Below are 23,039 nucleotides of genomic sequence, written 5' to 3'. Positions count from 1 at the left end.
TTCATGTGTTTATCTCTTCTAGATTGGACTACTGCAAAGTTCTATTTTCTGGTTTACCGCAGTCCAGCATTAGGGCTCTCTAGTTGGTTCAAAATGCTGCTGCCAAACTTTTGACATAAAGCAGAAATTTCAACCACATTACACCCATTTTGGCATCCCTTCACTGGCTTCCTGTCCCAGTGAGATCAGATTTTAAGGTTCTGCTACTAGTCTATAAAATTGTTCACAGACTGGCACCTCCCTACATAGCTGACCTAATTAAACCTTACGTGCCGGCCCGGGCTTTGCGTTCTCAGGGTGCAGGACTACTTTGTGTCCCTAGGCTGAATAAGAAGTCTGCGGGTCACAGAGCTTTCTCTTATCGTGCCCCTGTTCTATGGAATGATCTCGCTGTGTCAATAAAACAGTCAGATTCTGTGGAGACTTTCAAGTCAAGACTTAAGACACACTTATTTTCCCTTTCGTATGGCTAGCATACTGGCATAGTATGTTTCTATGCTTTTTACTCTTTAATTCATTTTATTAGGAAACGGAGCAGGCCGTGGCCTCAACTTTACCTAAATTCTGGGTCTTTTAGTGAAGCTTAGGGCTAGTGGCCGGTGATCACCTCAGTATCCTGTTTTTCTTGTTGTTTAATGTTGGCAAATTATACTGTATTTCTTGTCTTTCTGATGCCTGATTCTGTTTTTTTTCCCTCTCTGTTTAAGATGCAGCTCCATCCAGAGATAGGAGTTGTATTCGTGAAGGAGACCCTCCTGTCCTGTGCACCAACAGCATTTCTTGGATATTCGTTTTGTGAATTGTTCTGTAATTTGTGTCTGTAGCATGACCCAAGCAGAGGGTCACCCGTTTGAGTCTGGTCTGCTTGAGGGTTCTTCCTCAGAGGGAGTTTTTCCTTACCACTGCTGCTCTGGGGGTTGGTAAGGTTAGACCTTACTTGTGTGAAGTGCCTTGAGGCAACTCTGTTGTGATTTGGCGCTACATAAATGAAAATCAATTGGAAAATTAAAAACCACTGAACTACATTACGCAGAGTGAAATGGGCATGGATAAAATGGGAATAATGGTACCTACGAAAATATATGGCTGTGCAGACAGACATATTGGATGAATAAAGATGATTACACTGCTAGTTCTGCATCTTCAAATTCACATAACAGTTCAAACGCTTGCAAGACTGGTCACAGGAACGCTAACTTTGAGGCATAAAAATCTAATCAACACATCTGATATTCGTAGGCAGTAAAACAGGGAAATGTACCCGTTTGACAGCTTGATTCTGTCTCCTGACGCCAGAGAGCAATTTTGGTTTATTATCAGGTTAGAGAGAGAGAGAAAAAGATACCGTGCATCCGGAAAGTATTCACAGCGCTTCACTTTTTCCACATTTTGCTATGTTATGCCAAAATGGAGTAAAATGGAGTCATTTCAAAATGGAGTAAATTCATGTTTTCCCTCAAAGTTCTACTTACAACACCCCATAATGATAACATGGAAAATATTTTACTGAAATTTTTGCAAATTTATTAAAAATAAAAAAAACTAAGAAATCAATGATACGTAAGTATTCACACCCTCTACTCAATACGTTGTTGCTGTATCTTTGGCAGCATTACAGCCTCAAGTCTTCTCGAAAACAATGAACTTGTATGATGCCACAAGCTTGGTGCACCTACGTATATTTGGGCAGTTTTGCTCATTCCTCTTTGCTGCACCTCTCAAGCTCTATCAGGTTGGATGGGGAGTGTTGATGCACAGCCATTTTCAGATGTCTCCAGAGATGTTCAATCAGATTCTTGTCTGGGCTCTGGCTGGGCCACTCGAGGACATTCACAGAGTTGTCCTGAAGCTACTCCTTTGATATCTTGTCTGTCTCTTTGAGTCATTGTCCTGTGGAAAGTGTCACCCCAGCCTGAGGTCAAGAGTGCTCTGGAGCAACAACCACCATGCTTCACTGTAGGGATGGAGCCTGCTTTATTCCAAACATGATGCCTGGCATTCCCACCAAAGAGGTCAATCTTTGTCTCATCAGACCAGAGAATTTTGTTTCTCATGGTCTGAGAGTCCTTCGGGTGCCTTTGAGCAAACTACAGACGGGCTGCCATGTGCCTTTTACTAAGGAGAGGCTTCCATCTGGCCACTCTACTGATGGGTAGATTGCTGCAGAGATGGTTATTCTTCTGGAAGGTTCTTGTCTCTCCACAGAGGAATGCTGAGGCTCCGACAGAGTGACCATCAGGTTCTTGGTCACCTCCCTGACTAAGGCCCTTCTCCCATGACCGCTCAGTTTTAATCGGGCGGCCAGCTCTAGGAAGAGTCCCAGTGGATCTGAACTTCTTCCATTTACGGATGATGGAGGCCACTGTGCTCATTGGGACCTTCAAAGCAGCAGAAATGTTTCTGTACCCTTCCCCAGATTTGTGTCTCAAGACAATCCTGTCTCAGAGGTCTACAGACAATTCCTTTGACTTCATGTTTGATTTCTGCTCTGACATGCACTGTCAACTGTGGGACCTTATATGTAGACAGGTGTGTGTCTTTCCAAATCACCTCCAATCAACTGAATTTACCGCAGGTGGACTCCAATTAAGCTGTAGAAACATCTCAAGGATGATCAGTGGAAACAGGATGCACCTGAGCTCAATTTTGAGTTTCATGGCAAAGGCTGTGAATTCTTATATACATGTGATCTCTTAGTTTATTTTAATTTTAATAAATCTGAATGAATGAATGAATGAATGGTTTATTCAGCACGCATGAACAAAATCTCTCATTTACAAAACAAGCCAAAAATGAAAACATATAGGACATACAGAATTTGCAAAAATCTAAAAAAACAAACAAACAAACAAAAAACACTTTTTCACACTGTCCTTATGAGGTACTGTGTGTAGAATTTTGAGGGAAAAAAATGAATTTCATCCATTTTGGAACAAGGCTGTAACATAACAAAATGTGGAAAACGTGAAGTGCTGTGAATACTTTCCGGATGCACTGTAGAGAGGCTCTTTAAATTACTGAACGTGCCAGAGAAGAAGGCCTGATGGGAGGCCAAGATACAGTAATGGGCGAAAGACCGAGGCATAATTACAGTGAGAGAGAGAGCAAGAGAGAGAGAGCAGTAACAGAGGGGTGGAGAACACACACATTACACACCATCAAAGCAATGACAGTTTCCCACCTGTTGTTTTTTGGACAAAATCTCTTCACACTCCAGCATACACACAGCATGTGCATGCATGAGCTGTGCTGTAATGAAATAAAGGTGGTCACTGTGCACTCACTGGCTACTCCTGAAACTTGATGCATCACTAGATTACAGGTGCAATTCAAAATGATTGTGTAGTACAAATCCTTTTGTGAAAATGCCAAAGAAAACCAATGCTGTATTTTTTAAAGGTGTAATCCCATTTTGTTTACCCTTTAAGTCTTAAAAAGATTTCTTTTGTGCGACCATAATGTTGGTCCTTTGTATTAAAAAAAAAAATTACTTTTAATTTTATATCACCAAAATGCTCAAAATTCACATTTTCTTGGAAAAAAAACATAGGATTTTGACCCATATGGGTTCAAATCCAGTGAAAAGTCATCAGAGCATACTTTTCAAGCACTGATATGCCAGTTTAAGCACCATGGAGATGAAGAAACGCAGCTGACTTTCAATTGTGACTGACGGTGTAAAAAAATAAAAATAAATAATCCTGTAGAATGTAAACAGAAAGACGACAGCCAAAGCTAATACACATTGGTCTCCAGAGAAAATGGTGGGAAAAATGTGAGATAACACCTTGGGGAAAAAAGAGAAATGTTTTGCTGGATATGTGCTGGACAGGTAAGACACCACTCACACAGCTGTGTGAGTTAACAGTACTAACTTTACTAACTACAACAGACCAAAACCATTTTTTTTTACCCCAAAATGAGACACCCTCCATTCTTTATGAATTACATTGATCTTGACTTGCAGCACAGCCAGCTGCAAGACCACAGCTCACGGACAATGGAGTTAAATTTGTCTCATTTATATATGAAAGGAAATGCTTTTGACAAAAAATACAGATTTTGTTTATTTCTATTTACATCCAGAGATCAAGGATCCAGTGACCATGTACAGATTTAATTTATTTTTATTTATGTCCAAAGATCAAGGATCCAGTGACCATGTACAGATTTAATTTATTTTTATTTATGTCCAAAGATCAAGGATCCAGTGACCATGTACAGATTTAATTTATTTTTATTTATGTCCAAAGATCAAGGATCCAGTGACCATGTACAGATTTAATTTATTTGTATTTATGTCCAAAGATCAAGGATCCAGTGACCATGTACAGATTTAATTTATTTGTATTTATGTCCAAAGATCAAGGATCCAGTGACCATGTACAGATTTAATTTATTTTTATTTATGTCCAAAGATCAAGGATCCAGTGACCATGTACAGATTTGATTTATTTTTATTTATGTCCAAAGATCAAGGATCCAGTGACCATGTACAGATTTAATTTATTTTTATTTATGTCCAAAGATCAAGGATCCAGTGACCATGTACAGATTTAATTTATTTTTATTTATGTCCAAAGATCAAGGATCCAGTGACCATGTACAGATTTAATTTATTTTTATTTATGTCCAAAGATCAAGGATCCAGTGACCATGTACAGATTTGATTTATTTTTATTTATGTCCAAAGATCAAGGATCCAGTGACCATGTACAGATTTAATTTATTTTTATTTATGTCCAAAGATCAAGGATCCAGTGACCATGTACAGATTTAATTTATTTTTATTTATGTCCAAAGATCAAGGATCCAGTGACCATGTACAGATTTGACTTATTTTTATTTATGTCCAAAGATCAAGGATCCAGTGACCATGTACAGATTTAATTTATTTTTATTTATGTCCAAAGATCAAGGATCCAGTGACCATGAACAGATTTGATTTATTTTTATTTACATCCAGAGATCAAGGATTCAGTGACCATGTACAGATTTGATTTATTTTTATTTATGTCCAAAGATCAAAGATCCAGTGGCCATGTACAGATTTGATTTATTTTTATTTATGTCCAAAGATCAAGGATCCAGTGACCACGTATAGATTTTATTTATTTTTATTTATGTCCAAAGATCAAGGATCCAGTGACCACGTATAGATTTTATTTATTTTTATTTATGTCCAAAGATCAAAGATCCAGTGACCATGTACAGATTTAATTTATTTTTATTTATGTCCAAAGATCAAGGATCCAGTGACCACGTATAGATTTTATTTATTTTTATTTATGTCCAAAGATCAAGGATCCAGTGACCATGTACAGATTTGACTTATTTTTATTTATGTCCAAAGATCAAGGATCCAGTGACCATGTACAGATTTAATTTATTTTTATTTATGTCCAAAGATCAAGGATCCAGTAACCATGTACAGATTTGATTTATTTTTATTTACATCCAGAGATCAAGGATTCAGTGACCATGTACAGATTTGATTTATTTTTATTTATGTCCAAAGATCAAAGATCCAGTGGCCATGTACAGATTTGATTTATTTTTATTTATGTCCAAAGATCAAGGATCCAGTGACCACGTATAGATTTGATTTATTTTTATTTATGTCCAAAGATCAAGGATCCAGTGACCATGTATAGATTTTATTTATTTTTATTTATGTCCAAAGATCAAGGATCCAGTGATCACATATAGATTTTATTTATTTTTATTTATGTCCAAAGATCAAGGATCCAGTGACCATGTACAGATTTGACTTATTTTTATTTATGTCCAAAGATCAAGGATCCAGTGACCATGTACAGATTTAATTTATTTTTATTTATGTCCAAAGATCAAGGGTCCAGTAACCATGTACAGATTTGATTTATTTTTATTTACATCCAGAGATCAAGGATTCAGTGACCATGTACAGATTTGATTTATTTTTATTTATGTCCAAAGATCAAGGATCCAGTGACCACGTATAGATTTGATTTATTTTTATTTATGTCCAAAGATCAAGGATCCAGTGACCATGTATAGATTTTATTTATTTTTATTTATGTCCAAAGATCAAGGATCCAGTGATCACATATATATTTGATTTATTTTTATTTATGTCCAGAGATCAAGGATCTCGTCACCATGTATCGATTTTATTTATTTTTATTTATGTCCAGAGATCAAGGATCCAGTGACCATGTACAGATTTGATTTATTTTTATTTATGTCTAGAGATCAAGGACCATGTATAGATTTTATTTATTTTTATTTATGTCCAATCAAGGATCCAGTCTCCAATTTCATTTGTCCGTCCATCTGTCTGTCTGTGCTCAGCATAAGTCCAGTCCTATTACTGGCAGGGTCTTCGAATTCTTGGGACAGAGACCTTGGACAAGTTCAAAGATGGCCAACCTTGATCTATTTTAAGAGATATGTTAAGAGGGTAAAAAGTCACATTCTGTTTCATTGTTCCTTTTTTAACAGGTGGGGTGACAGCCAATCAGAGTAGAGCAGCACTGTGATGTCAGTGGCTGGTCCAGCTAGCTCCAAACTCTGTTTTGTTTGTGTGTAAATATAACCTCTTTATATATTTGATATATATATATATATATATATATATATATATATATATATATATATATATATATATATATAATGTTAAAGCTAGCAAGAAATAAACACTTCTAAAATGGAAAATGCTGTTTTTGGAACCTTATAACACCTCTGAAGTGATTTACAAGACATTTTGTGGATGTTAGCTTGGTGATGTCACAGGCTGGTCTAGCTAGCTGCAAACTCTGTTTCATTTGTGTGTAAATATAACCTCTTTGCCATATATTATGTAAAGGCTAGCAAGACATAAACACTTCTAAAACTGGAAACACTGTTTTTGTAACCTGATAACACCTCTGGAGTGATTTACAAGACATTTCGCGGATGTCAGCATGTACACTCACTTCCACTAACTCAAAGCTAACTTCCGCGCTTGTCAAAAGCCAATGTATGCGCACACGCACACCCTCCTGCATACACCGTTAAAAGGTAAATAAAATATTGTTTATGATTGATTGATAGAGGGGCTTTAGTGAACATGTACAAATTGTATGTAAGACAATAGGATCTTAATAATTAATGTAAATAACAATAAATGTATAATCACCTATAAAGAAGACAATGCTCATATGGCTGAGGGTATTTTAGCATTCCCTTGTTTTTATATTTGTTATAATTAAAATGCACAGGTATCACTCAGACAGACAAGTTTAAATTAAATAAATGGACTGCATTTATATATAGAGCTTTTCCATCTGCATCAGACGCTCAAAGCACTACAATAATAATAAAATACCTTCAGCTATAGATAACTGGCTAAAAACTACAAAAATAGCCCACTGAGTCACCAGGCTTGGGTAGGATTACTTTGAAATGTAATCCAAAAGTAATTAGATTACAAGTAATCCAAATGTATGTACATACATACATCTAATCCACATGTATTCTTTCAAAGTAATCCTACCCAACCTTGTGAGTCACAACTGTAAAACAGTCACCAAATCCTAGGCTACACGAGTACACCACAAACAGCAGCAGACACAAAGATAGCAAAAGCTTTCATCAAAGCAGCAGGTATTTTGAAGAAAAACAGGGTAAACATTCTCAAGAAAGACCACAGCTGAAGTTAACCAGTGCATAACTGGATCTTAGCACACCCATTTTCCTATCTTAAGCAAAATGAAATCCTTTTTCCTGGATTTTATCTTCCAACGTATTCTTCCCAAAGCGCAGGTACACGGTCGGGTAAGTAATTTATTCACTTGGACAAAAAAAGCCTGTGTCTGATGGCTCGGTTCCACACAATGGTGAACAAAACTGGTTAGTTGATGCCACACCTGAATCACGTGCAATCATCATTACAACTGCTGCACTTGAGAAGCTGAGCGAAGAGTCAGGGCGTCTGGCTTTGTGATTGTCCCGGAACAAGATTAGGATCCAAGCTTCAATGACTTCCTGGACTCGGCCATCAGACGTGTGTATCTGTACGCAGCGAAAGTGCAAAGCTGTCGAGAGATTCGTTAATTACAGCTTGTGACATTCATGTCTGTGGGTCCTTGGCCTTTGAAAAAGAGATGCCTGGCAAGAGCTTAGGATGTAGTGAGGTTGCTGGACAGATGTTTTTGGGGATGCTAATACCTTTGCAGAAGAAGGAAGGTCCAAATGTTATGGGTACTGGTGCTCCCTGTGTCACTGTATAGTTGTGAGACTCGGATGTTAATCAGTGAGCCAAGCTGGTGAATGGATGTTGTTGGTAGTGGGTCTCTATAGAGGATCTTCATTATCATAGATACTATTATTATATACAATAAAATGTTCAGAAAAGACAAACACAGTTCGATCCACAGCAGCTAGCTGCCTCTGCTAGCGGCTGAACCTAGCACACTAGCTGTTCCTCAAAGCAACTACACTCAAAATTACGTCCACGAAGGACGAAATAAAGTCACTGGCATTTATTTAACAGACAGTCTGTCTGTCTGTCTGTCTGTTAACAGGATTGCGTCAAAACTACTGCACAGATTTTGACAACATTTTCACCACAGATACATTTTAGGCCATGGAAGAACCCATTAAATTTTGGCAGTGATCTGGATCCGGATCCGAATTTGGATTCTGGATCAATATTCTTCATATAGGCACTATATAATACACTTTATATAGGCTTTGACAGATTACGTTAAAACTACTTGACGGATTCTCACCAAATTTTCACCACGGATACATTTTAGGCAATGAAAGACTCCATTAAATTTTGGAGGTGATCCAGTGTCGCAGACCGAACGGTCCGCCCTAAAAATCAGTCCACCTTTTGCATATGCGCATGCGTCATTTCGGACCACAGCAGTATGTTTGAGACAGAGTCTCTTCACCCAAAGCAGTCAAATGGATTAATGGGATTATTAACCATCAGATGATTAAAGGTAAAACCTCTTAAATCATTCTAAAGTCACTTTTAAGCAGAAACAAGGCCGTTTTAAGCAGAAACGAGGTAAATTCCGTGACGCTTTGAAATGTCCGATGCACAGTGAACGCATCAGCTAGCAACTCGTTTAGCCGCGGCGCTCTGACCGCTTCCGCCGCCTTTTATGATAAAATAATGCTGAATTTATGTGGAAATGATTGTTGCACAAAAGCTTCAGATATCTGTCGCTGAGATAGATGATGACTGGTGTGCAGTTTGAAGCAAAAACGAGGTGTTAATCCATGAACCGCGTCATCAGTGGGAACCGATATTTAGGGGGACTGATTTTTAGGGGGATCTGCGACACCGGATCTGAATCCAGATTCTGTATCAAGATTTCACTTTATATAGGCTTTGAAGGATTACGAATAAACTACTTCAAGGATAGTAATTAAGTCCCTTCGGCTGCTCCCTTGTTTGCACTCGGGGTCACCACAGCAAATCCAAGGTGGATCTGCATGTTGTATTGGCACAGGTTTTACGCCAGATGCCCTTCCTGACGCAACTCCACATTACATGGAGAAATGTGGCAGGGGTGGGATTTGAACCTGGAACCTTCTGAACTGAAACCAAGCGCATTAACCGCTTGGCCACCACCCCTACACAAAACTACTTCAAGGATCCTCTCCAAATTTGCACCGCAGATAGATATTAGGGCATGGAAGACTTCACTGAATTTTGGAGGTAATCCGGATCTGGATTATGGATCAAAAATTTCCCTTTAATTTTAATTTAACCTTTACTTAACCAGGTTAGTCCCATTGTGATCTCGACCTCTTTTGCAAGGGAGACATGGACAGTTAGAAAGTTTACAATTCACCTAACCTGCATGTCTTTAAATGTGGGAGGAAGCCGGAGCACCCGGAGGAAACCCAGGCAAACATGGGGAGAACATGCAAACTCCACACAGAAAGGCCACAGGTGGGAATTGAACCCACTGTGAGGCAGCAGTGCTAACCACTAAGCCACCGTGCTGCTCCTTTATATAGACTTTGAAGGATTACTTCAAAACTTCTTCACGGATTCTCACCAAATCTGCACCACAGATAGATGTTAGGGCATGGAAGACTCCACTGAATTATAGAGGTGATCTGGATCCGGATTGGCGGATGTCAGAAATCTCTGACTGATCTTATTATTCATAACTTAGTGTCTTAAAATAGCTTAAACTAACGAGTTGTATAAAAAGTCACCCTTGTACAGGTGGAATGAATGGGAAAACTAGCTATAGAGACCAAAACAATGCTTTCAAACCAGGTTTTACATGCTTAGTTCTGCTGTAAATTTGGAGATTTTTACATGGGCATCTGTGGGAACAAGCACCAGAAGTTATCGTTTGGCAAAAATGAGTGTGGCTAGTAGCTTGTTTCAATTAAATGTTCCAGGAAAAACAAACTCATGGTTTGAATGTCATACAGTAGTTTGCCACAACAATCTTTACGTCACTAAAAGTCAAAATATCTGCTCTAAAATAAACTTTCAAGTTTTTGAGATATTCAAATTTTTTTTCCAAATAATCACTTGACCATGCAAGCACAAATGATTGAAATAGTAATTTGATTTCTGTTATCGCAGCATCTGGCATCACAAACATGAAAAATTTACTTGCACAAAATATATAGGCTTGTCTCAGTTCAGGGGCTGCATCCTTCGAAGGCTGTATTTGTCAGCTGCATGTCATAGTGGCATGGCTGGGCTGCTTCATTTCAAAGGCAAATGCAGCTTTCCTTCCCCTAAAAATGAAGGATACAACAGGTTCACCCTTCACAGCTCAAACAGTCCCAAGACACATTACACAATTTTTCCCCCCAAGACAAAAGTACAATACTTTCTCCCCCAACATCTGTTGGTTTCATTGTATCACTCATTACTTGTCCCTTATATGACTTACTGCATTGAAGTTTGGGGAAATACATATAAAACAAATACTAATCCAATATTTCTGTTACCAAAAAAAAGCTATAAGAGTGATAAGTAAAAAACCATATCGTGAACCAACAAATTCACTGTTTGTTCGTCTTCAGTTTTTGAAATTTTATGACTTGGTTGATTATTTTACAATACAGATAATGTATAAAGTTAAAAATGGACTCTTGCCTCATCATGTCCAGGAGCTGTTTAAAATGAGAGAGTCCAGTTATAATTTGCGTGGAACTTTGGTGTTTGATAGAAGAAAGATTCGAACTACTGCTAAAAGTCATTGCATTTCCGTAAAGGGTGTTAGAGTGTGGAATGATTGTTTGGATTGTATTAAAGTATCCAGTATATTGGCTTGTTTTAAAAGAATGTATAAAAAATAATATATTAACTTGTTATACGAGGTCTGTCCATAAAGTATAGGTCCTTTTTATTTTTTTCAAAAACTATATGGATTTTATTCATATGTTTTTACGTCAGACATGCTTGAACCCTCGTGCGCATGCGTGAGTTTTTCCACGCCTGTCGGTGACGTCATTCGCCTGTGAGCACTCCTTGAGGGAGGAGTCGTCCAGCCCCTCGTCGGAATTCCTTTGTCTGAGAAGTTGCTGAGAGACTGGCGCTTTGTTTGATCAAACTTTTTTCTAAACCTGTGAGACACATCGAAGTGGACACGGTTCGAAAAATTAAGCTGGTTTTCAGTGAAAATTTTAACGGCTGATGAGAGATTTTGAGGTGATTCTGTCGCTTTAAGGACTTCCCACAGTGCGAGACGTCGCTCAGCGCTCTCAGGCGGCGTCATCAGCCTGTTTCAAGCTGAAAACCTCCACATTTCAGGCTCTATTGATCCAGGACGTCGTGAGAGAACAGAGAAGTTTCAGAAGAAGTCAGTTTCAGCATTTTATCCGGATATTCCACTGTTAAAGGAGATTTTTTTAATGAAAGACGTGCGGACGGGTCCGCGCGTCGGCTCGCAGACGCCGCGACGCTCCGCCACAGGAAAAACACCTCTGTTGGAAGCCTTAAGGACAAGTTGGAACATGTCCAGCTGTTAAACAATTTCTCATACACTCACTCCACTGAAAGCCATCAAAAGCCGCCTGGATTTTACAAATGGTTATCAACACGGAGGTGTTTTTCCTGTGCTGCCGCTCCGCGCCGGCTGCGTCCCGACGCGCGGACCCGTCCGCACATCTTTCATTAAAAAAATCTCCTTTAACAGTGGAATATCCGGATAAAATAAAACCAGCTTAATTTTTCGAACCATGTCCACTTCGACGTGTCTCACAGGTTTAGAAAAAATTTTGATCAAACAAAGCACCAGTCTCTCAGCAACTTCTCAGACAAAGGAATTCCGACGAGGGGCTGGACGACTCCTCCCACAAGGAGTGCTCACAGGCGAATGACGTCACCGACAGGCGTGGAAAAACTCACGCATGCGCACGAGGGTTCATGCATGTCTGACGTAAAAACATATGAATGAAATCCATATAGTTTTTGAAAAAAATAAAAAGGACCTATACTTTATGGACAGCCCTCGCAGTTTGCGTAGTTAAGTAAATTGACTGTGTGGCTATTTTTTTGTTTGTCTCTTGTATTACTTTGTATGTTTCACTGCGTTACATTGCTGACTGGTAATTGTTTTTTGTGTTTACTTTTTGTTTGTACACAGAAATTGATGTACGGGGTGGGCGTTTATAAGATTTTGCTTCTGCCCACACCATTTCAGCCTCACTGTTTTGTAAATGAGAGATTTGGTCTGTGCATGCGTGCTGAATAAAAATCATTCATTCATTCATTCAAAGTTATATTACTGATAAACACTCTGACGTGACACCTGTTCATCGGTGCCCAACCTTCACTCTCTCTTTTTCTCTACATCAGTTCATTATCTGCTTCTGCAATCATGCTCATTCTCTTGATTCTCATGACATCATTGGGCAGCCATTCTGCCCAGCAACCCCCCTGTGACAAAATCTGTCATTGGCCAGGATATTATTTCCCACAAAGTATACTACTCTTAATCAGACACACACTCAATTTTCTCTCTCTCTCTCTCTCACCCCCCACCCCGCCCACACACACACACACACACCATTTAACCCATGTTTACAAAACTCGATGATCCCTAAAAGCTCTTCCAGCTGTGTGCACCAATGTGTGTGCATGTGCACGTGCTCAACGTGTCATCATAACCTTTTTAATCAATGTGTTGACATTTAACTGACAGGAACTTGGTCTGAATTCAAAACCTGGAAAAATCCAGTCTGTGTGTGTGTGTGTGTATATATATATATATATATATATATATATATATATATATATATATATATATATATATATATATATATATACAGTGGCGGGCACACTTCCAATAATCCGATAACAGATAATTATCAAAGATAATGTTTTCATGAGGGTGCATATTGCCATAATGATTAAACCAGATTTAAGGACTATTTTTAAGTAGGATGGCATATCTACTCATTCACACATGGTGTCAAATATCATGGGTGTAATATCGGTAGAGGGGAGTATGGGGACAACAAAGCACATGGAAGAAAGTTACTTTGTATTGAATTGTGTATTTATATTCTTACAATCAAAATGTTCAGTATATGATTAGTCAGTAAATGACAGAATACTCACATTTGTTTTTGCTATAAACAGGTCTGAAAACACTAAAGTTTGTAGAGTTGTTCAAATCTTTTCAAGGAGAGTCAAACAGGTTTGTAGCACCCACGTGCAGCATGTGCAGAGAAAGGATGCATTCATATCAAGGGGGATATTTGAATCTGCTTGGTTATACAACCAAGCTGGCATGCACACCCATGCTATGTGTGCTAGCCACCAGCCAGCAACAGACAGCCCAGGAGTCTGGGCTCTGTTTATAGCAGTAGGCAGGCTACTGAGCTCCTGCATATATGCATAGGGCCAGCAGCCAGCTATTAACAACTGCCACTGATGTACATATGGTTCAACTGTATGTATCAGATTACTGTTAATATTGTTGTCTTAATATTATTTTTTGTTGTTGTTGTTTGAAAATAGTACCAGGTTGTAGCCCATGTCATGGTGGTTCAGAATATCTAACTTGGGGGTTCAACTGTATGTATCAGATTATTGTTAATATTGTTGTCTTAATGTTTTTGTTTGAAAATAGTACCAGGTTGTAGCCCATGTTATGGTGGTTCAGAATATCTAACTTGGGGGTTCAACTGTATGTATCAGATTATTGTTAATATTGTTGTCTTAATGTTTTTGTTTGAAAATAGTACCAGGTTGTAGCCCATGTCATGGTGGTTCAGAATACATATATGTTTGTGTATATGTGTGTGTGTGTGTGTGTGTAGTATATCCCCTTTTTCATTAAATCTGGTTTTCATCACGATCATTGTCTGTTTACAATCATTTGTTTATACAACAAAAATTTACATGCAATCATCATGTATTTCTGCACATATCTCCATATTTGTAAAACTTTTCTGAATTTCGTTGTCGTGTAGAAGTTAAAAGTTGACAAAGAAAAAGTAGGACAAGTGAACAATGATGGAAGTCAGAAAATAAACAGGATACATCAAATAATATTAAATTTTCAAGTCTTTAACAAAATGGCAAAGCCTCTTTATCCAGCTGATGTTGGACAACATATTCAATTCTACAGTTACAAGGTGGACTAAAGTGGTAGTAACAGCCAGTTTGCTCTGTGTGCACCTGATCCTGTCTCAGATCTCAGAAGTGAAGCAGAATTGGTCTTGAATACTACTGCAGCTCGGAGAGCACTAGGGGCTGTTTGACTTTCTCCATATGCTACTGGAGTTGCATCAGGAAGGGCATCCGGTGCAAAATGTGTGCAATCCAAATGCAGATCTGTACTGGATTCACTGGGGTGACCCTGAACAACTGAGAGCAGCCAAACAACAACTAAAGATAGACAGATACAGATATAAATACCTCAAAGCATATGTACAAACAATACTGTGACAATGGCAACAAGCTTAAATCACAGTAGCATGAACCATCTTAAATAAACACAAGGATAAGCTCAGTTTATGATAGTCATTCAATTCATTTATCATATCATATCAGTTTATTTAAGGTATTTGTTCTTACTCATATTTAGTGTATGTGACTGAATTCAAGAAATTTTTGCCAAATTGCTTGTTTTGTTGGCAAGTCATATTGTGCTTATTATTTTTATTTGTTGACTTCTTTTTTAGTACTGATATTTGGCATTTCCTTAAAAATAACATAAGTTTAAGCTTAGAGTGGGTCACAAGAACATTTCTACAGCAGTATTTCCCAAGGGTTTGTGTCTATTCTGGCACTTATAGGCTGTTAAAGGACTAAATGATTGTAGTTTGAAATTGTGAAGTGCTTGTTTGAACAGAATAGGGTCAAACTGGTACAATGATTTAGCAGAAGTTTCATGCAAGATGTTCTTCCTGGCGCAGTTCAATGTGTACAGTGAGAACAGACATGGGTAGCATCAACCCGGGGACCTTCTCGATTGAAAGCAAGCATAATGTCCTCAACAGGATCACACAAGTAAATAAAAATCTAATGAAATATAATCAGCCTGTACTTACTTACTGACCTCACTCAAAGGTTAAAAAATACTTCATCTGCACGAACAAACAAACCCACACAGATTTCTCCAAATACACCAAGTACACAAAGTTCTTTTTGATGTAAATCATGGCTTCAGTAATCATTATAGTGGTATAGTATGTTTCTGCATTCTTAATCTGAACATGAAGCTAAACAAAAAATGGCTTTATGCAAATTAAACAGTTTTCTACCATTTCAACACATAATTAGCCTTCAGAATGTAGACTGGGTGTTTGGAGCTGAGCTCTGTCCAACTCTGAACTGTGGTTTGGCTTCAGTTTCAGTGGCATCATTGCAACAGTCATTAAGTGGTCTGGTTGCTCGCGGGGCCTCTGGAACAGAAACTGTCATGGTTTCAACACATCTGGAGTGTTTGACCACTTAAATTGTCATAATTCCCCGATGGTCTGGATTGAATTTATGCTGGCACTATTCTATCCTAGTATTAATGTTTTTTTAAATGCACAGATATCACCCAGTATTGATCACATGGCAGATATTCCTCCCACTAGTTACATTTCAGCAGTGATTGTCTGTCAGAAGAACCGTTCAAAAGATTTTCAGCCATCATCAGTAAAGCCTGGTGGAATGATAAAGCTAATCATGAGGAGGACCCCATTAAAATTTGTCAATGATTGGGATCTCGGGGTACTGGTAATAAAAATGTTGTCCAGCATATTGCCTCAGTAACAGTGTTGCCACAGTTACTTTGAAAAAGTAATCCAATTACTGATTACTGATTACTCCTTGAAAAAGTAACTTAGTTACTTTACTGATTACTCAATTGTAAAAGTAACTAAGTTAGATTACTAGTTACTTTTTTAGTTACTTTCCACAGCTGCCGACAACAACTCACTTTATAGTCACCCTTTCTTGACTTCAATGAAAATAAATACTTGTTTTATAAAAGTAAAATAAAGACCTCTTTCTTGACCTCATATTTAACTGTTGACAGCACTGTAACAGTAAAACTTGCAATTTCAAACCTACATTGTTTAGAAATGTAACTATTAAATTCTAACTCTCTAAACCTTTTACTTGTTGAAATTATTATTATTTTAAGCAATATTAGTAGTTGTAGTAAAAAACCTTCAGAACTGGACCTTTAATCTAGGGGTGTTGTGAGGGGGGCACATCCTTGCCCCATGCCCCCATTCCATCTGGATTCGCCCCTGCTTTGGCGTTTGAGCACAAAGAATGGATAACATTTATTTATGCAGAAAACAGGACCAGATTTACAGGTAAGAAAGTTTTATTGCGTTTTCACATCATGTGGTCCTCAGAAAGAGAGTTTAGGTGCATTTGAGTGGAAAATAGTGTTAGTTGTTGACGCATCGCGGAGTATCAGCTGTTTTTAACAAGACGATACGGAGCGGCTCAGCTCAGAATTCTAAATAAAGGAGGGGAAAAAGTATAAAAATGTCTTTGTAAAGCTCAGTGCAGGTGTGCTGATCACCGCACTTTAAGAGGAGAGGACGAGTCGAGCAGCTGCAAAAAACCGTGGATGAAAAGCTCACAGCTCACTTAAAGTGGGCAGTTCAGTCGAACCCCGACCTCCTGCCCACAGACCAAGTTTAATGCTGCTGTCGACCCACAATGAAAAATAATAGAAACGCACAGTGACATGGAGAAGTAACTTTAATCTGATTACTGATTTGGAAAGATTAACGCGTTAGATTACTCGTTACTAAAAAAAGTGGTCACATTAGAGTAACGCGTTACCGGCATCACTGCTCAGTAACCATGGAGTAACAATATAGATAACTTCACAAAGCTGTCAATCCCTGCTAATTTATGCTAACAGTGCCAATATACAAATTAATCCTCTGGGGCCGACGCCGTCGTATACAACGGCTAAGACCAAGCTTTACTAAATTATAAAAAACTTTTGAATGATATGAGATCAAAACGTACTTTTTTTTGCTGAAAAGTTAACTCCACGGACTTCCGAGCCAGCCATCGGCCATCTTTGTACTCCTCATAGAAGCTGTGTGATGACGTGCGCAATGTGAGTGTCCAATCAAAATTGGTTCACCATCACATGGTTTTTCAAAATCCAATCGTAGCACAGATTTACCTCACATGAAAAGCCAAAGATCGTTCTCAGGAGTGATATATTACTAGTTGGCCCGTTTGAATAGCCCCCTGGGTGCTCCAATGAGTACATCCAGTGTGCCCTGCGCCATTACGCACAGTGATCAATGAAAGCAGATGGAGAGCCTCTGATGACAATCTCACGTGCTCAAACAAAGAGTGTGTAACTATCAGGATTGCTCCACTAGTTTGCATGTGAATGTTACTGGATAACTCTGTTGCTTTCTCTGCGTAAAGCACTGTTTACCATATCAATGGACAACAAAACGCATAGACCATTTTGTATATACTGTTGAAAATGTGCATTTGTGTTTATTGTTTGAACCTTTTTGTTTTACAGTCTTCCACACAAGACCTCAAATTACCTTTATAAAGTGTCAAAACAGTTGTTTATTATAGTTTGCTGTGTGTTTTGAATAAATGTGTGTGGAAAATTATTTTTCGCTTTAGGTTTTCCTTGCCTATTTTGATTGTAAACCTTTATTGCACTTATAAAACACAACAAAAACATATATATTCTGAATGCACAGGTTGTCCTGAAAAAAAAGACACATAAAACTTGATTGTGGGATGCAGGGAGAGCTGTTAACAGCAATAATAAAACATTTATGCCAGGCGAGCAAACTGTCCAAAAAATGCCCTCGGACCCCAGAGGGTTAAATAATACTGAAATTTCACTCAACAGAAATACTGGAGCACAGACTTCATAGATGGTCTGTTCATACAATTAACTGCACAGCAAATCATTTTATGTCAGATATTTAGCATAAAATGCTCAGAGAACACAAATGGTCAAGTCCACAGCAGCTAGCCACCACCGCTAGCATTGCCCTCTGTTAGAGGGGCCCTTATTTCAATTTGCTAGCATGCAGCTGTCGCTCAAAGTGACAGTGTCCTTAAATTTTCTTAACTTTATGGCATAAAATTGCTTAAACTGATGAGTGAGTTAAAAATGAATGCCATGAATGGGGAAACTAGCTATAAATACAAAAAAACATTATTGTACCAGGGTGTAAACCTGTTTATTTCTGCTGTAAAGTTGGAGATTTTAACATGGGAGTCCAGACAGAGTAAACAGTGTGGGAGCCAGTCTCAAGTGGTCATTTAAGGTACTGCGTGGCATGGTATTTCCATGTTGGCTTCATTTTGCCGCACCGGAGGTTGCAGCTTGACTGTCACAAACTGGCATTTGTTCACACTGCAAGGTGTCCAGGTGTCTGGAACTGTAATCTAATCAAACTCTTTTTGGAAAAAAAATCATTGGAAGTCTTTCTGATGTCTTGTGTTGCCAAATCCCACTGTCCTCGTGCTCTGTGTAGTGTGATATACAGCATCTGCACTCACTCCAAACCAAGACAACTGAAACCTCCTTCTACTGTATCACCAAGACATCTACCCTCATGCACATTAGAAAAAAAATACCTTGCTGATGACAAATCCTTAGAAAAGTTTATCTGCTGCCTCAAAACAAACAAACAAACAAACAAACAAAAACAACATCAACAAAAACAAACAAAAATAATATGGTCACCACTTATTGTATTGCTTTACTCTTAATCTTGTCATTGTCTTTGCCTTTGGTCACTGTTCAGTGGTTATTATTATCATTCTTCTTTATTTATTTGTTGCTTTGTTGTCATGTTAGGTAAAGTAAACACCGTGTGGTGAATTTATTACAGTTGCAAATTGTGTCATAAACTAACACAGAGCTGTGGAATCATGACACGGTCTGTGGACCTGCGGGGTGAGTCAGTGTGGGTGGCCCTGTGGAAAATGACACGCTGGAGGATGGGTCTTATAGTGGTGTGTGTGTGTGTGTGTGTGTGTGTGTGTGTGTGTGTGTGTGTGTGTGTGTGTGTGTGTGTGTGTGTGTGTGTGTGTGTGTGTGTGTGTGTGTGTGTGTAGTGGAGGGGATCTGTGGTGGCCCTGTATTGTGGGGGGGACTCTGGCCTGGGAGATGAGGTGTGGGTTGCTAACTGCTGTTTTGGGCCTGAGATGGTTTCTGATCTGTGTAGTGTGTGGGGGTGGGATGGCTGGATGATGCTTCTGGCTGCCGTGTCTTGCTGCCTCTCCATTCGGATCCCTGGCTGAGATCCCCCTGCTCCCTGAGTGATGTGTGATGTGTGGTGGTTGTTCCATTGACCAACATGTCTCTTGGGACCTCAGCTGCAGTGCTGGGTTGTTGTCTGTGGGATCACCTGGCACTCAAAGGTGCCACTGTTGGTTGAGTCCTTGCAGGGGCATCTGGTGGCTTGTATACACCACTAGGGTTATTTGGAGGGCTGAGATGAATAAATGAAGGAATAAAAATAAATAACAATGTTCTTGACATTATATAGCCACAGTCTCCAGTTATAGCTCCTCTCCACAACCATGTAAGAGGGCTGGTGTATGAATTTTGTAGGCTGGGCTTCCTGGGGGCATCCATGCCCTCTTGCTCTCTTGCAGCTGTCTTACATTTTATTTGTCTGTTAAACACAAAAGGCTACGGATGCAGGTGGAGCTGAGATGTGTGGAAGAGTAGAGGATGATAGAATTGCCTGGCCTTCTGCCTCCCTATATTGGGGTGTCTGTGCCCCTACGGTGTCACACTTAACATTTCCACCCTTGGCATACATTGCAGTCCCACCACCTCTTTGGGCGGGGAAGTGTGCTCGCTGAAGCCTGGTCTGCTCCTTGTTCCTCCAGTGGTGCTCCACTGCTTCCACAGTCAAAAATACTCAGCATAACTACATTTAACACCACAAGTGTAGAATGACGGGTGGTGTCTGGTTGCGTTTGCAGGTTGGGGGCCTCAGCTCTGCTTATGGCAAGGTAATTGGGGTACTAACCAAGGATCCATGGGTTTATGTTTGATGGTCTCTGGGCATGGTGTTTGGGTGCCCCAGTACTGCTGGGCTGTGGCTTGCTGTGTGGGCATCTGCTCTTGACAAAGTTGTGTAGGAGTACTTTGAAATGTAATTCAAAAGTATTCATATTACAAGCAATCCAAAATGTTCCACATGTATTGTTTGAAAGTAATCCTACCCAACCTTGGCTCTGGATAGGGTGCTGTCTTGGTGGTGATGGTGGGCTTGCTATTTCCCAGAATCCCACGACTCAGAGAGTGGAGGTGCGGTGCCAAGGGGGCTGGCAGGTGGCATTTCTAGACATTGTGTGTTTCCAATATGTGCTTCAATGTCCCTAATGTCCACTCTCTATGTACAAAACACATAAATTTCCCCACCGTGGGACTATTAAAGGATTATCTTATCTTACTGTATCTTAGCTTACATCTGATGTTGCATCAAGAGGAGCACCCAGTGTAAAGCTGCCAAATCAACATGCAGTGCTTACCAGATTTGTGGTGACAATCCCAACCAAAAACTGAATCAGCCAAACAACAACAACAAAATCTAAATTTTAAAATCTTCCTCTGATTTCCATCTTTTTTCCACTGTGATGAAATACTGCCCCCCTTGGCTGCACTTCTGCTCGGTTTGCTGGGCCTTGGCAAAAGCTGAGTGCTCCTCAGTTACGTTTAGGGTTTTTTACTTTTTATTTGAACATAGCTGACTTGAGAAATGTTCAATGTTTCGGTATTTTCCAAAGTGGTTTTCATGTGTTATACAACATACAGTAATTAAAACAATTCTACATTCTAGCAGTTGAAACCCACATATTTTTATTAGAGCTTGACCAATATGGATATTTTCAGGGCCAATACAACACTGATATTAGTGGGTAAAAAAAAATTACAATACCAGTATATCTGCAGATACTCACATAAAAATGGCAATGATTTTAAACATTTTGTTATCAATAACATGACAAAGAAATGTAACTGAGGCTTGATATTTTACAGGTTAAATTTACTTTATTATAAATATCTACCAACCAACCGATCTTGGTCACATTGCTATCACAGTGCCTTCACTTGGCTTGGAAGTCATATAGCTCAGTATTTGCATAAAGTAGACTTCTTGTCTATTTTGGCCCCACCTAGCGACCACCTCTCCTGTTGTTATAAAATACCCAGTCTGAATGAAAATGTATGGCAGCTCGTCGCTTTGCCTCTGTTTCCTGTAGCTAATGTGACGAAGGACTGATGGGCGTCCCAGCCTTGCACCATGAAACGATTCCATTTCCAACAATCAAGGTGTTTTTCTGCATTGTTTATTGGGTAAAATAAATGTTTTCATATCTGCAAAAATAAAACAGATCCAGATATACTTGTGACAGGCTCATACAGGCCGATATTATCAGCCAACCACTATATCAGTCAGGCTCTAATTTTTATTTAGTCTGAAAGTCAATTAAGTTTGTTGCGCTTTCTTTCCTCACATACAGTAGTGTTCAGAATAATAGTAGTGCTATGTGACTAAAAAGATTAATCCAGGTTTTGAGTATATTTCTTATTGTTACATGGAAAACAAGGTACCAGTAGATTCAGTAGATTCTCACAAATCCAGCAAGACCAAGCATTCATGATATGCACACTCTTAAGGCTATGAAATTGGGCTATTAGTAAAAAAAGTACAAAAGGGGGTGTTCACAATAATAGTAGTGTGGCATTCAGTCAGTGAGTTCGTCAATTTTGTGGAACAAACAGGTGTGAATCAGGTGTCCCCTATTTAAGGATGAAGCCAGCACCTGTTGCACATGCTTTTAAAAATTAAAAAATTATAGGCTGTTCATCTACAATGATCTCCAATGCTTTAAAATGGCCACAAAAAAAAACAGAGACGCATGGAAGAAAATGGAAAGCAACCATAAAAATGGATAGAAGAATAACCAGAATGGCAAAGGCTCACCCAATGATCAGCTCCAGGATGATCAAAGACAGTCTGGAGTTACCTGTAAGTGCTGTGACAGTTAGAAAACGCCTGTGTGAAGCTAATTTATTTGCAAGAATCCCCCGCAAAGTCCCTCTGTTAAATAAAAGACATGTGCAGAAGAGGTTACAATTTGCCAAAGAACATATCAACTGGCTGAAAGAGAAATGGAGGAATATTTTGTGGACTGATGAGACTAAAATTGTTCTTTTTGGGTCCAAGGGCCGCAGACAGTTTGTGAGACGACTCCCAAACTCTGAATTCAAGCCACAGTTCACAGTGAATACAGTGAAGCATGGTGGTGCAAGCATCATGATATGGGCATGTTTCTCCTACTATGGTGTTGGGCCTATATATCACATACCAGGTATCATGGATCAGTTTGGATATGTCAAAATACTTGAAGAGGTCATGTTGCCTTATGCTGAAGAGGACATGCCCTTGAAATGGGTGTTTCAACAAGACAATGACCCCAAGCACACTAGTAAACATGCAAAATCTTCGTTCTACACCAACAAAATTAATGCCTTGCAGATGTGAAGAAATCATGAAAAACTGTGGTTATACAACTAAATACTACTTTAGTGATT

General features: G+C 39.0%; 1 protein-coding gene across 1 annotated transcript in view; it reads right to left on the bottom strand.

Annotated features, from left to right (window-relative positions):
* Positions 1-23,039, bottom strand: part of nid2a (nidogen 2a (osteonidogen)) — a 185,348-nt gene that overhangs the window by 108,015 nt on the left and 54,294 nt on the right.

This window comes from Thalassophryne amazonica, chromosome 1 (genome assembly GCF_902500255.1).
Source record: "Thalassophryne amazonica chromosome 1, fThaAma1.1, whole genome shotgun sequence".
NCBI lineage: Eukaryota > Metazoa > Chordata > Actinopteri > Batrachoidiformes > Batrachoididae > Thalassophryne > Thalassophryne amazonica.
Note: the sequence above shows the minus strand (reverse complement) of the source record. Positions and strands in the feature narration are given on the sequence as shown.